Genomic DNA, 13,200 nt, shown 5'->3' with positions numbered 1-13,200 from the left:
CTTTGACTACTTTAATATGTCACTGTGTGATTTCCTGCCTGCAGTGAATCAGCGAAGCAGTCTGGTTCTGAGGTCCCAAGTGACTTCAGTGACCTTGGTGGTGCTCAATGCCCCCCTAATCCAGAATCAGCTGTGACCCTCATGAACACATGCCCGCCCTTCTTCCATCTCATTCACCAAAGGAGCCCCCAAAATAATCACCAGCGAGCCCTGAATGCTCACCATAGACTGCTAATCCATCTGAAATGTGCTACGTATTTGTCACCACAATCCTATCACGTAGGAATTTAGATTATCTGCCCATTTTACAGATGAGAAAACCAAGGCTTGAGGGAAGTGAAGAAACTTGCTGACAGTCTTACAGCTGGCCAGTGGTGGAGCAAAGACTCCAGCCCAGACCTCCAAGCCCATGCTTTTAGCCACTCTGCCAAAGAGCCCCCTCATATTGGTAACAGTGCCTGGTTTCATAGGACAGCCCCTTCCTCAAGCCCTCTTCTGTACACTCTGTCCCCAGGGCCACCTTGCAGTCTACAGTTCTGCAGCCACTTCCCACTGGCAGGGAATGTGCTCAATCCCTGCTGCCTGGAGTTAATTATTTCCAAAAGACATTTGGAAACGCAGCTCTGCTGAGTCTAATGTGTTCCCTTTTGCTAATTTAATAATTTTGTTTTCCAAAAATGAGTGTGTTCTTTAAGCGTGTTCACTGGACTGATTACTCTGCAGATATTTTCCCATCGTTGTTTTCTTCTTCGAAGCCAGACTCACACAAGCGCAATGGAGCTTTACAGCTGAGCCCTGTGATTTGCGACGGGGGTATCTGCTCACCAAGGGCAAGGCCTTGGCTCTCTGTGCCCAAGCTCAGCAGTCTGGCGGGGCGGAAGAGGGCCAGTCTGGAGTCCTAAAAATATATACCGTACTAGATCATCGTAAAAAGCAGCAGCTTGGGTTCTTACTGGTGCATTTGGTTCACCAAATGCTAACAGTGGTTATATCTGGGTGGTGGATTTTAAGGGGATTTTTAATTTCTTCTTTATGTGTCCTTGCCTGTTTTATGTTTCATTGTTTGTAATTTAAAATAGTGTATCATTTTAATAACAATAAGAATAAAGTTATTGTTATTAAAAATAAAATTCATTCGATAAGACGAATCTGATCCGTTAGGCAAAACCTCAGGCGAATCTGACTTTTGTGAACTTGTTAAACCAGCTTTTACAAACTTGTTAAAGCCACTCACACGCAGACCTCTTTGAAAATGATCAGAACTCTACGCGAAAAGAGAAAACAAGACCCAGTCTAACAATTATGTTCATGAAAGAATGCTTACGTATTTTAAAAAATAGAATGGAACGTGAGTTTTTTAAATGTTAACTTTTTGTTTGTTAAATCTTTGACATCACTGTTGTTTACTCTCGGGCATGACTTGACTTAAATTTGTAAGTGAACCGTATGTGGGGTGGTGGCTTCTATACAGTTTTCATTCAACAAATGTAGGGTGGGCTTTGCCCTGTGCCCGGCAGTGTTCTGGGCTCACAGGATTGGGGATGGAATGAGGACGGAGCCCCAGCCTAGAACACCTCCTAGTTTGCGGGGAGACGTCATGCAGTTACACAACTTGACAAGATGCTCTGAGAGGGCGCTGGGGAAGCTCCGAAGAGGCAGATTTTGCTCTGCCTAAGAATGACAAGCTTGGGGTGCATTCTGCCAAATGACATCCCAAGGGCTTGGAAAATTCCTATATAGTAGCCACCTCCATACATTGCTCTTCTGAGAGGTCTGCTCATTCATTCATTCATATTTATGCAAGCCCCAGTTTATCGAGCCTCTATGGGTGCCAGGCTCTGCTAGTTGACTAAGAAAGATCTAGTAGCTTCCTGCCACACTCCACATGGACATGGAATTCCTTCTGCTGCTCTGCCGAACTTCTCTCTAAAAATATGCCTTCCCTTGCCTCTCTCTTGATCTAGGAGTCCCATTCCCGGATGAGTTGAATGTGTTAATTCTGGGATCAGTGAGCCTGCCCGCGACTACGGCCATCCCAGGATGTCAGGATGGGCAACCGAAGGCTCTAAGCTCAGGGTCCCTCGGGTGGTACCTGAGGACTTCTCCCCTTGGGGTCCCCAAGGAGTAATCAGTCTGCTGTGTGGCAACCTCAGAAAAGAAGGGGGAAAGGTCAGGTTGTATCTGGTATCCACGAAGCCACTTAGATGAGCTCTCCTGTCTACATCAGATACTCTCCGACTCTAATCACAGATCTGCCCCATCAGTTAGTTCCTCACCGACAATGAGTCGCCAAGTGCAACCTGCTGTTTTTTATTCACACTCCATTTTTTGAAATCTGTACTTGGTTTGCATACGAACACGTATCAGAACAGTCGTATGTGACAGTAACTTAATCTGGCTTATGCAGAAAACAATTTAAAAGAAAAAAGGTCATTAATTTACTCATTAAACTGAGAGGTCTGGGGATGCATCTGTCTCAGGCACAGCTGACTCGGTTTCTCCCCATCTCTGGCTCTTGCTTCTGCCATGTCCGCTTCAGTGTCAGGCTTTGTTTTGTGGTCGGGTGGAGACGAGCATTATGCCTCCCACCTCCTCCCTGGTTTCAGGTGCAGCAAGAATTTGCACGTGTCCGGGGCGTGCCCGGATTTCGGACTTGGCCAAGGGCCTGCTCCCATCCAGATGGGCGGGAGAGTGGGGGCACGGGCTCCTGCCCTGGAACAGGGCTTAAGGCCAGCTTGTCTGGGAGCGTGTGAACCAAAGGAGTCGCTCCCCAGAGGACGACAGGGCTATAGTTTCCAGGGGGTGGAGAATGGATGCTGCCAGAACCGGCGGCAGATGGTCTTGGCCTCACGCAGCTGCGAAGTGGAAGAGCTGGGGCCGCACCTGGGGCTGTGGCCTGTCTACATCCCAGAGGGCCATCGTGCCTGGCAAACAACAGGTGCTTCACGCATACCTGCCTGTTGAGTGAGTTTCCTGTTGCTGTCCCCTGCTCACCGGCCTCATGGGAAACCCTGATTCTCCAGGTGTTAATAGTTGTTCCGGATGGCCACCTGTTATCTAGCCTCTCCCCCTCCACAAATGAGGTCCCATCCCTGTGCGTGAAGCCCTCCTGGTCTCCCTTCGTCTTTTGCAGCAAACCTCAGCCTGAAGCGAAACACCAGGAAAGAATCCAGCCTGTTGTGTTATGGACACACACACACGTACACACACACGCACAGAGCCTATGAGTTTTCAACACATTCTTTAGATGGGTGATAGTGGTGGGAGAAGCTACAGGCTGTGTCACATCTCTGGGGCCTGGGGGCCATGCAGCGGCTCCCATCTGGAAGCTTCCCCTGGATCAGGGCACGTGGGGACAGAGTGGCCTGGGGTCACAGGCTCCCACCAGCTCAGGGCTGTGCACATGGAGTCTGGTACCAAGTGGAGGATGAGAAGCAGGAGCTGGGAGCTCAGCTCTGGGGGAGCAGATGGGCAATGGCCGGTCACTCCCGGGGACGTGCTGATGGGGGTGGTTGCAGCTCCCTGGCTGATCGGTGCTTCCCGACCCTGAACCTAACGACAGACACAAACCAGAGGCTTCAGAAACACACCCTGTCACCACCCTGCAGCTGCGCTTTGTTAGCTCAGGCTGCCATGACAGAACACCACAGACTGGGTGGCTTAAACAGAAACGTATTTCTCACAGTTCTGGAGGCCGGCAAGTCCAAGACCAAGGTGCCAGCAGGGTAGGCTTCATTCTGAGACCTCTTCTCTTGGCTTGCAAGTGGCTACCAACTCATTGTGTGCTCACATGACCTCTTCTTTGTGTGGGGAGGGAGTGAGGGAGGGGGAGAGAGGGAAAGACGGGGAGGGGGGAGAGGGGGGTAGAGAGAGAGAGAGAGAGAGAGAGAGAAAGAGACAGAACAAGCACCCTCTCTGGTGTCTCTTCTTATAAGGGCACTAATCCCACCATGAGGGTCCCACCCTTATGACCTCATCTAGCCATGATTACCTCCCAAAGGCCCCATCTTCAAACACCATCACACTGGAGGTTAGTGCTGCGATACAGGAATTTTAGGGGGACACAATTCAGCCTATAGCAGATGCTAAGTCCCCTCAATCTGTCTTCTAGTCCGACCTGCCAGGCACCCTGTGCCATTTTACAAACGAGGATGCTAAAGCCCGAGGGCAGAGTGCCTGGCCCAGGTCTCAGAGCCTGCGTGCAGCGGAGGCAGGACTGGGACCCAGGATCGCCTGGCTCCAAAGCCCGTATATTTAACCACGGAGCTCTATAACTCTCCAAGGGCCAGAACTCTGCACAGGCGGCACGCTTCCGAAAGCCAGACCCATGGTAGGGAAGCAACAGATTAGGTTAGGATATTTCCAACTGGGTCAGCTGATTTGTTCGAGACAGGAATACATGGGGCAGTTATTTCAAAGAAAAAAAAGGCGGAGAGAGAAGCAAATGCTTACATTCTGTCCTTTGTTAGTGTCGGGGCAGGAAGTGCCAGCCTCACTGTCTCTGCATCTCTGGTGCCTGTCACTGTGTGCAACACATACTTAGCGCTTGGTCCACGTGGGGAGGAGGAGGAGGAGGAATGGAAGGCAGGGGAGGGAGGGAGGCAGGAGGACCTCCTACCACATGCTTCTTGGCAAGAACCACATTTTCTTAAACTCTAATTCATGCTTAAGGTCCAACGAGTTTTGTTTCACATTATTTTTCCTTACTTTTTTTCTCTCATGCTCAACTTAGAAAAATCGCAAACATAGAAAACTATAAAAAGCAAAAACCACCCACAGACCTGTTAAAATCTGTGGCTGTTTTTCCTTCCAGTCTTTTTTTAATGCTTCTATTCATTTTTTTTTTATAATTTTAACATAGGTAGACTCATACTATATATGCTCCACATTTGAAGCTATAATTGCTGCAAACATTTCTCCCTTCATTAGGTACACCGTGCACACTGTCAAAGGTGGTGCTTCTCACTGTCACCTTCCAAAGGCACTTGCTGATCCACTTCTCTGCTGGCTGCAGCAGGACGCAGAGTGGAGCCCAGGCCCCAGCCACAGTGACCAGCTGGAATTCTGGGATGTAAGCATGAGAGGGGGCCATGGTGCTTTTTGGGTTCAAATCCTCATTTTACACGTGAGGACCCTGAAGTCTGGAGAATTGAAGGGCCAGTTTCTGGTCACTCACCAGCACCCTGGTGGCTATCCCTACCTGGGTTTTATACATTCGATGCCATTTGCCCAGACTCAAACATTCTCCCTTTGCTCTTCTACCTCTGCTGTCCTCCCTCCCTTCAGCGTGCTCTGAGCCCTGGACAGCTGACCTGTGGGTGCCTGTCACCCTTGCCCTGTGGCTTCTGGGTGGTTTCAGCCAATGGGAAGACTGGCAGGAAGTTGAAGGAAGGAGAGTGGGGTGGGTTGTCACCCTGAAGCCGTCCCTTCCATGCCTTGGTTTGGCAGTGACTGGTTCCTCTTCTGAAGGTGTCTTTGTCTATTGGGGCTGACACACCAAAATACCATAGACTGGGTGGCTACTAAACAGCAGAAATTTGTTGCACATTGTTCTGGAGGCTGGGAAGTCCAAGATCAAGGGACCAGCAGATTCAGTGTCTGGTGAGTGCCTACTTTCTGATTCACAGATGGTGTCTTCTAGCTGTGTCCTCACCTGGTAGAAGAGGCAAATGAACTCCCTTGGACCTTGTTTATAAAGGCACTAATTCCATTTGTGAGGGCCCCACCCTTATGATCTAATCACCTCCCAAAGGCTCCACCTCCTATCACCATCGCGTTGGGGATTCACTTTTGCTATGCCTTGAAAGTGTCCCCTCCAAAATTCAGGCGGCATTCAAACTTAATGGCCATGTGAAGGTATTAAGAGGTGGGGCCTTTAAGAGGTGATAAGGCCAAGAGGGCTCCTCTCTGGTAACTGGGATGAAGGCCCTTATAAAAGAGGCTTCCCACAGCGTTCAGCCAGCTCACCCTTCTGCCTTCTGCCACATGAAGTCACAGTGTTCCTCCCCTCTGGAGGGTGCAGCCTGCACCAGGTAACTGAACCTGTGGCGCCTTGAGCTTGGGACTTCCCAGCCTCCAAAACCATGAGAAAATAAATTTCTGTTCTTTACAAATCACTCAGTTGGAAGTATTTTGTTGTAGCAGCATGCATGGACTAAGGTTTCAACACGTGAATTTTGGGGGGACACACACATTCAGACCATAGTAGAAGGCCACAGCTCCTTCGTGGTGGCCCTCTCCTACACGTCTTGCTGGATTCTGGTAGTAACTCCCCTCTCCTTGTCCTTCCAGAGCTGGGCGACATGAAGGCTTTCCGATGTAGCCAGTCCCTGGGTGCATCACCATACCATGCTGGTTTCCCTGAACTGTGCCCACACTTCTGAATACAGCTCTTCATAAATAAATCCCCAGCAATCTCCCCTTTCAGGGTGCCCTCTCTGGGTGCACCCAACCAACACACTGTGCTAAGCACCTCCCATCCTAGCTGTTGCCTGTGCTGTTATCTTATTTTCTTCACACCAGCAATCACTGTTGGAAACGAATTTGTATGTTCACTTTTTGACGGCCTGTGTCTTCCCTGGTCTGTGATCTCCATGAGGTCAGGGGCCTTGCCTGAGACCGAATCTCCATCAACAAACACAGACCTCATAGCAGGAACTTGATCCTCACTCATTAAGATGACTGAGCAAATAAATGGCAAAGTCAGAACTTGAACCTGGGTCTCCTGACTCCTAATTTTGGGTTCCCCCACCTTCTTATGTTTCAGAAGGAAAATGAATGGAAGAGTCTGGGGTCTGCCCTGCCCTGAAGAAGTTTATATTCTAGTACAATGTAATCATTAATATTATTCAATAGCAATATACAATAGCTACTATTTACTAGACACCTGTCCAGTTCCAGGTGCCCCCTCCCCCATCATCTCCCATGGACCCTCACGACCACACTGCAAGATAAGGACTCTTGTGACACTACTGACAGATGACAAATTGAGCCTGAGGACTAGGGACTTGCTAGCTTGTTCTGGCTGCAGAGCCAAGGGCAGGAAAAGCTGTAAGAGGGGAAGGGGTGCCTGTCCCATGCACGCCAGACCCCAGAACAGAGCCTCGTGCACACGCTCTGGCTCCCAGTGAACACGCCAGCCAACGTGGTGAAAGTGTGCAGTGTCTGCCTTCAGCACAGGCACTCGCTGGTGTGGAGAATGGGGAGCCCTGGGGCTTGATGTAGCCTCTTATGGCCACTCTGATAAAGTCCCAGCAGCCTGGGCGCTGGGAGCCCTTGACCTGCAGGATCTCTTCCTCCTCCCAAGTTGGGCTACTTGAGCCCCAAACTCTGGGCATGTTTCCCTGAGGAATGTGGGAGGGACCAGGGAGTGTAGTCCACACACCCACTCCCTTGGCACCACAGTGTGCTGGTCGGGGGGGTGGGTGCTGGTTAGGGGGGTGGGTGCTGGTCGGGGGATGGGTGCTGGTTAGGGGGGTGGGTGCTGGTCAGGGGATGGGTCCTGGTCGGGGGATGGGTGCTGGTTGGGGGATGGGTACTGGTAGGGGGGGTGGGTGCTGGTGGGGGATGGGTGCTGGTTAGGGGGATGAGTACTGGTAGGGGGTGGGTGCTGGTCGGGGGGTGGGTGCTGGTCGGGGGATGGGTGCTGGTCGGGGGGTGGGTGCTGGTTAGGGGGGTGGGTGCTGGTCGGGGGGTGGGCGCTGGTCTGGGGGTGGGTGCTGGTGGGGGATGGTCGCTGGTCGGGGGGTGGGCGCTGGTTAGGGGGATGGGTGCTGGTCGGGGGTGGGTACTGGTTAGGGGGGTGGGTGCTGGTCTGGGGGTGGGTGCTGGTCTGGGGGTGGGTGCTGGTCGGGGGTGGGTGCTGGTTAGGGGGGTGGGCGCTGGTCTGGGGGTGGGTGCTGGTGGGGGATGGGTGCTGGTTGGGGGTGGGTGCTGGTTAGGGGGGTGGGTGCTGGTTGGGGGGGTGGGTGCTGGTGGGGGATGGGTGCTGGCTGCACTGACAGCAGCGCTGAGGTGAGCCGAGTCCCAGGCCTGGGTCTTGCCAGCCTGTCTCACTTGCCTGAGGTCACGAGGCCAACACCGTGGAAGAACCAGGACTTGAGCTGGGGCCGATTCTGGAGCCCTGCCCCTTATCCACACTTGCCTCAGAACAGCCGCAGTGGGCGCCTCTGGGCAGCACGGTGATTACGGAAGCTGCCACATATTTATAGTTTCAGGCTGACGGCCCACTGGGAGGGAACCCTCTGAGACTCACTGCCTCCTGGCCACCATGGCGGTGACATGCTGGGGGTGGTGGGGGGATGAGAAAGGCCACATGGAGAAAGGCAGAAGCCAGGAGCAGGGCAGGCCGGCTCTCCTCCCCCAGCAGCGCCTGCGGCAGCCCTTGCACACTCTCTCCAGGGAGGCAGTCCTTGCACACTGTCCCCGAGGGCAGCGCTGATGCCTTGCCTGGGCTGCAGCGGGACTTGCCGGTCCCCACACAGCACATCCCATGGGGCCGTAGGCATTTATAGCACTGAGAGCTCTGGCCAATTCCAGACCCTGGAGCATTCGATTCCCGAGTCTGAGCCAGATCATTCTGGTTCTGGGCCACATGGCACTGAGAAGGCAGGAAAATGTGAGTCGTCCAGACCAGGGTTCTAAATCCTCGCTCTGCGCACACCAGCTGTCGGAGATCTCCAGCCAGTCACTTGGCCTCCCTGCTCCTTGGTTTTCTCATCTGTAAAATGGTTTTCTCATCAGCAATAACACCAATATCTCAGGATTGTCGCAGGATTATAGAGGACAAGGCATGTGGAACCCACCGAGGCTCTGAAACCCACGTGGTCCAGTCCTGGGGCAGGGTCTCGGAGAAATGCGGCACGCTGGAATTCCAGCGAGCGCTCAAGTCTCCTGACGAACACGCGGAGGGGTGGTGTCTAGGTACATAAGCCACAGCCACTTCTGGTCAAGTCCCCGTCCTCGCAACACCAAGCAACTCCCACAAAATGCTCACTCTGTTTTACAGGAAACCGCCCCTTCCTCCATGCACGTCTCCTCCACCTCTGCCGGGCCCTGCAGCCAGGGCCCAATTCCAGAAGGCTCCACTCACAGCGCGTCAACGGGCGAGGTGGCGCGGCGGCCCTGTTGCCACCTGCCACAAGATTGACCCTGCTGCCATTGACCCTGCTTCCTGGGGACAGTTCTTTTTATGTCTCTCTGTCCAGCAATGGCAAGGTCCTCCAGGGAGGGTACGGAAGGACACAGAGCAGGCACCGCCGGAGCTCTCTCTCGCAGGCCCGGAATAGCTGGGAACATTCACATTTACATACCTGTGGTCTGTCACACAGGTAAAGCACTCAGCACAGGCTGAGTCCTCTTAGGCGGCATTTCTAGAACTGCCCAATGGAAAGGCTATGCTGCAGTTTGCTATCTAGGCTAATCGTGGGCTTGAAAAATGCTTCCAGTCAAGGATGACAGAACTCGGAATGAAGCAGTCCGGGCCGCCCTCGCTGCCCCTGTGGGACCGTTTGGCCTGAGTGGCCCATGCAAACAGGATGGGATGGTTCCTGGTATCTTCCAGGTGACGGATTTGGGTTTGTCTGCAAACCCTGGCTGAACTAACTCTGGACAAGGAGCAGAACAAGCAGGCCAGCGGCAGCACTGGGAAGCCAGAAAGCAGCCAGGCGTAGGCTCCCCGGGCAGCGAGTCCCTGGAAACCAGGCAGCCTCATTCTCCAAGGCCAAGAGCTGCGAGGAGAGCGATGCTGAGGGGCCGGCAGGCCAGAGAGCTGCCCGGGATGCCAGTGAGTCAGGGCACCATGACACACTGCAAATGCCATGCAGGGGGGGACAATCATATGAATTAACCAGAGCTCTTCTCTTCTTGGGGAAAGCCACGTGTGGGGTAGGAAGGAACGCTTTGGTAGGCCTCTTGGGCGAGGGAGGTGAGACGCAGCAAAGAACATGAATAAGTAATGACAACTGCCACCTGGGTTCCAAGGCAGGTGACGGAAGAACTCTAGGGCTTCCGTTTTGTTTCGTTTTTCTTTGAGACAGGTTCTCACTCTATTGCCTGGGTTAGAGTGCCACGGCATCGGCCTAGCTCACAGCAACCTCCAACTCCTGGGCTCAAGCAATCCTCCTGCCTCAGCTTCCCAAGTAGCTGAGACTACAGGTGTGCACCACCACACCTGGGTAATTTTTCCATGTTTAGTAGAGACCAGGTCTCACTTTTGTTCAGGCTGGTCTTGAACTCCTGGCCTCAACTGATCCTCCCTTCTGGGCCTCCCAGAGTGCTAGGATTACTGGCTTGAGCCACTGCACTCACTCCAGAGCTTCTGTTTTGCTGAGTCGGGGAGCTGAGGACAGCAGAGGAGCAATCGGGCCCTGTACCAGCTCCTGCTTCTAAAAGTCCCGCTCAACATAAGCCGCTCCTCTAAATGCACATTAAATATGAGGCCTGGCCGGGCGTGGTGGCTCACGCCTGTAATCCTAGCACTCTGGGAGGCTGAGGCAGGTGGATCGTTTGAGCTCAGGAGTTTGAGACCAGCCTGAGCAAAAGCAAGACCTCACCTCTACTAAAAATAGAAAGAAATTATATGGATAACTAAAAAATGTATATAGAAAAAATGAGCCGGGCATGATGGCTCATGGGTCTGGACAGGTAGGTCGTTCTGGCACTGACACTTTGGAAGGTTGTAGGAACATAAGAAACCACCTGGAGGGCAGTGACCAGGATGGAAACCATATGTGTAAGAGCAACGATCCATGAATTGAGAAAATGAGTTCACCCTTTGAACCAGTGCTATGATCTGCACATTTGTGCCCAACCCCCCAAGTTCATGTCACCAAGGTGACGACATTAGGAAGTGGCGCTCCTGGCAAAGCCCTCATTATCAGGATTAGTGCCCTCATATAAGAGACTGCAGAGAGCTAACTAACTCCTTCTACCAGGTGAGGACACAGTGAGAAGATGCCATCTATGAACCAGGAAATGGGCCCTCACCAGACAAGGAATTGCTGGCAACTTGACCTTGGACTTCCCAGCCTGCAGAACTGTCAGAAATAAACTCCTGTTGTTTTCAAGCTACCCAGTTTATGGTATTTTGTGATAGCAGCTTAAACAGACTGACACAATGAGTAATTTCATTTCGAGATCTCTTGCTGAATTTGTTTCCTATTGCTGCTGTAAGGCATTATTACCAACTGAGTGGCTTAAACTGCACAAATTCATAACCTTACAGTTCTGGAGGGCAGAAGTCCAAAATGGGTCGGCGAGGCTGCATTCCTCCCGCAGGCCCAGGGGAGACTCCATTTCCTTAACTTTTCCGGCTCCCACAGGCTGCCCATACACTTTGGCTTGTGGCCCCTTCAGCAACGATGTCACCCCAACCTCTGCTTCCGTCACCGCAGCTTCCGCTTTCCCTCAGCTCCCTGGTCACATCACCTGCTCCGACGGTGACCCTCCTGCCTCCCTCTTACGAGGTCCCTTATGATTACATTGGGCCCATCCCATAACCCAGGATGACGCCCCATCTCAAGAGCATTAATTTAATCACACCCGTGAGTCCACTTGGCCATGCCAGACAACACAGTCCCAGGTTCTGAGGATCAGGATGTGGGCATCTGTGGGAGGCCACTATTCTGTCTCCCACGCTTGCTTGCCTACAGAACCCGCAAGCGTGCAAGGATATAGGTACAAACGTTGAAAACACAGAGACAACCGAACATCTGACAACCGGGTTTCGGATGAACGATGCAGCCAGTCTAGGGATCGCTCTGCGGCCACAGAAAGAATGAGGGCGATGACGTGGAAGCCCGTCCGTGCTGTATTCTGAATAAGGGAGGCACGTTTCAGAAATTAGTAACTCATTGTTTAACAAGCATTTTTCAATGCCTACCACGTGCCAGGAGCTGGGAGCACAGGAGAAATTCATATTCCTTTCTTGTATAAAAACTGTATATGGAAATATGTGTGTTCGTGGAAAAAATGTCTCATCTGGAAAGTAAATGCTAAGTTGTTAATAGTAAGTATGTCAGGAGAGGAAGAGAGGGGAGATGCAATGGGGAGGATGTGTCCATTTCATTTGGATGTTTTCATTGTTTTATTGTTTTCAACAAGTGTTTATTTTTCTGCTAAAAAATAAAAATGAACTTAGGTACGGTTATCAGGAAGCAAAGTAGCTACACGTCGACTCCCAGTGCATAGTGTTCGCACTGTACCATCCGAAAACAAGAAGAGAGAGAGAAAGAGGAGGAGGGAAGGAAGGAGAGAGAATGGAAACAAAGGAAGGAGGGAAGGAAAGGAGGAGAAAAAGAGCAGACTGACAGTGCTAACTTGCAGAAGGGAATGCTCGTGGGGCACTCAGCCAAGGCGCTCGTGCTACAAAGCATCCTCCCCCCAGCCCCTGCAGGAACTGGCAGCTCCTCCAGATATATTTCTTCTCATCCTCTCTTTCGACACCTGGCCCTGTGCCTGTACACAGCAGGTGAGCCGTGACATATTGTCAACAAGCCACACAACAAATGCAAGTGCTGGTCACGGTATAGATGCTGCTCTGTCATGTCAGGGGTCATCTTTGACCCCCTAGGTCGACAGGTGCATCCACCAGCCTCAATTCTATACCAAGATTCAGTTCCCCTTGTTTCCAGCCATTTCAGCTCGAAGTATGGTCCTTCTCAAGCCCCTGGAACGTCCTAGGGTATTTGAGGCACAGACTGCGCAGTTTGGGGAAATAGGTGGCAATTCTAGGTCACTTACTTCAGCTACAGTGGTCCCCAAGATGAACCTGTAGTTCACTGCTTCTCTGCCCTGAACTGCAACCTGTGAGCTGGTCTTTCTGCCCTCTGCATGTGTCTCTGGGGCTGAGGCTTTGTGGCCGTGAGGTCTCGGGCTCGGGGACCCTCCACCAGGGCAGTGTCATCTCAGACCTAAATTCCCCTGATAGATGCTGTCTCAAAATCGCATACCTGGCAAACAGGCTGTCTGGGAACATGGCCCAGTGACAAAACAAGCATCTGTCTTTTCATTTTATTCTTGGTTCTTACTGTTCTAGGAAAAAAAAGACTGGACTTGAGTATCTGAAATATTCACTTATTACTGAAAAAACAAGGAATCTCTGATTTTCTCGGGAAACAGAGGTGTCACTTCCTTTTAGAGCTCCTAAGCATAAATTGAAACAAGGAAAACATAATTTCAATTTGTTCTAGTTGTCTCCTT

This window comes from Eulemur rufifrons, chromosome 23, assembly GCF_041146395.1.
Source record: "Eulemur rufifrons isolate Redbay chromosome 23, OSU_ERuf_1, whole genome shotgun sequence".
Lineage (NCBI taxonomy): Eukaryota > Metazoa > Chordata > Mammalia > Primates > Lemuridae > Eulemur > Eulemur rufifrons.
This window is presented reverse-complemented; position numbering follows the sequence as displayed.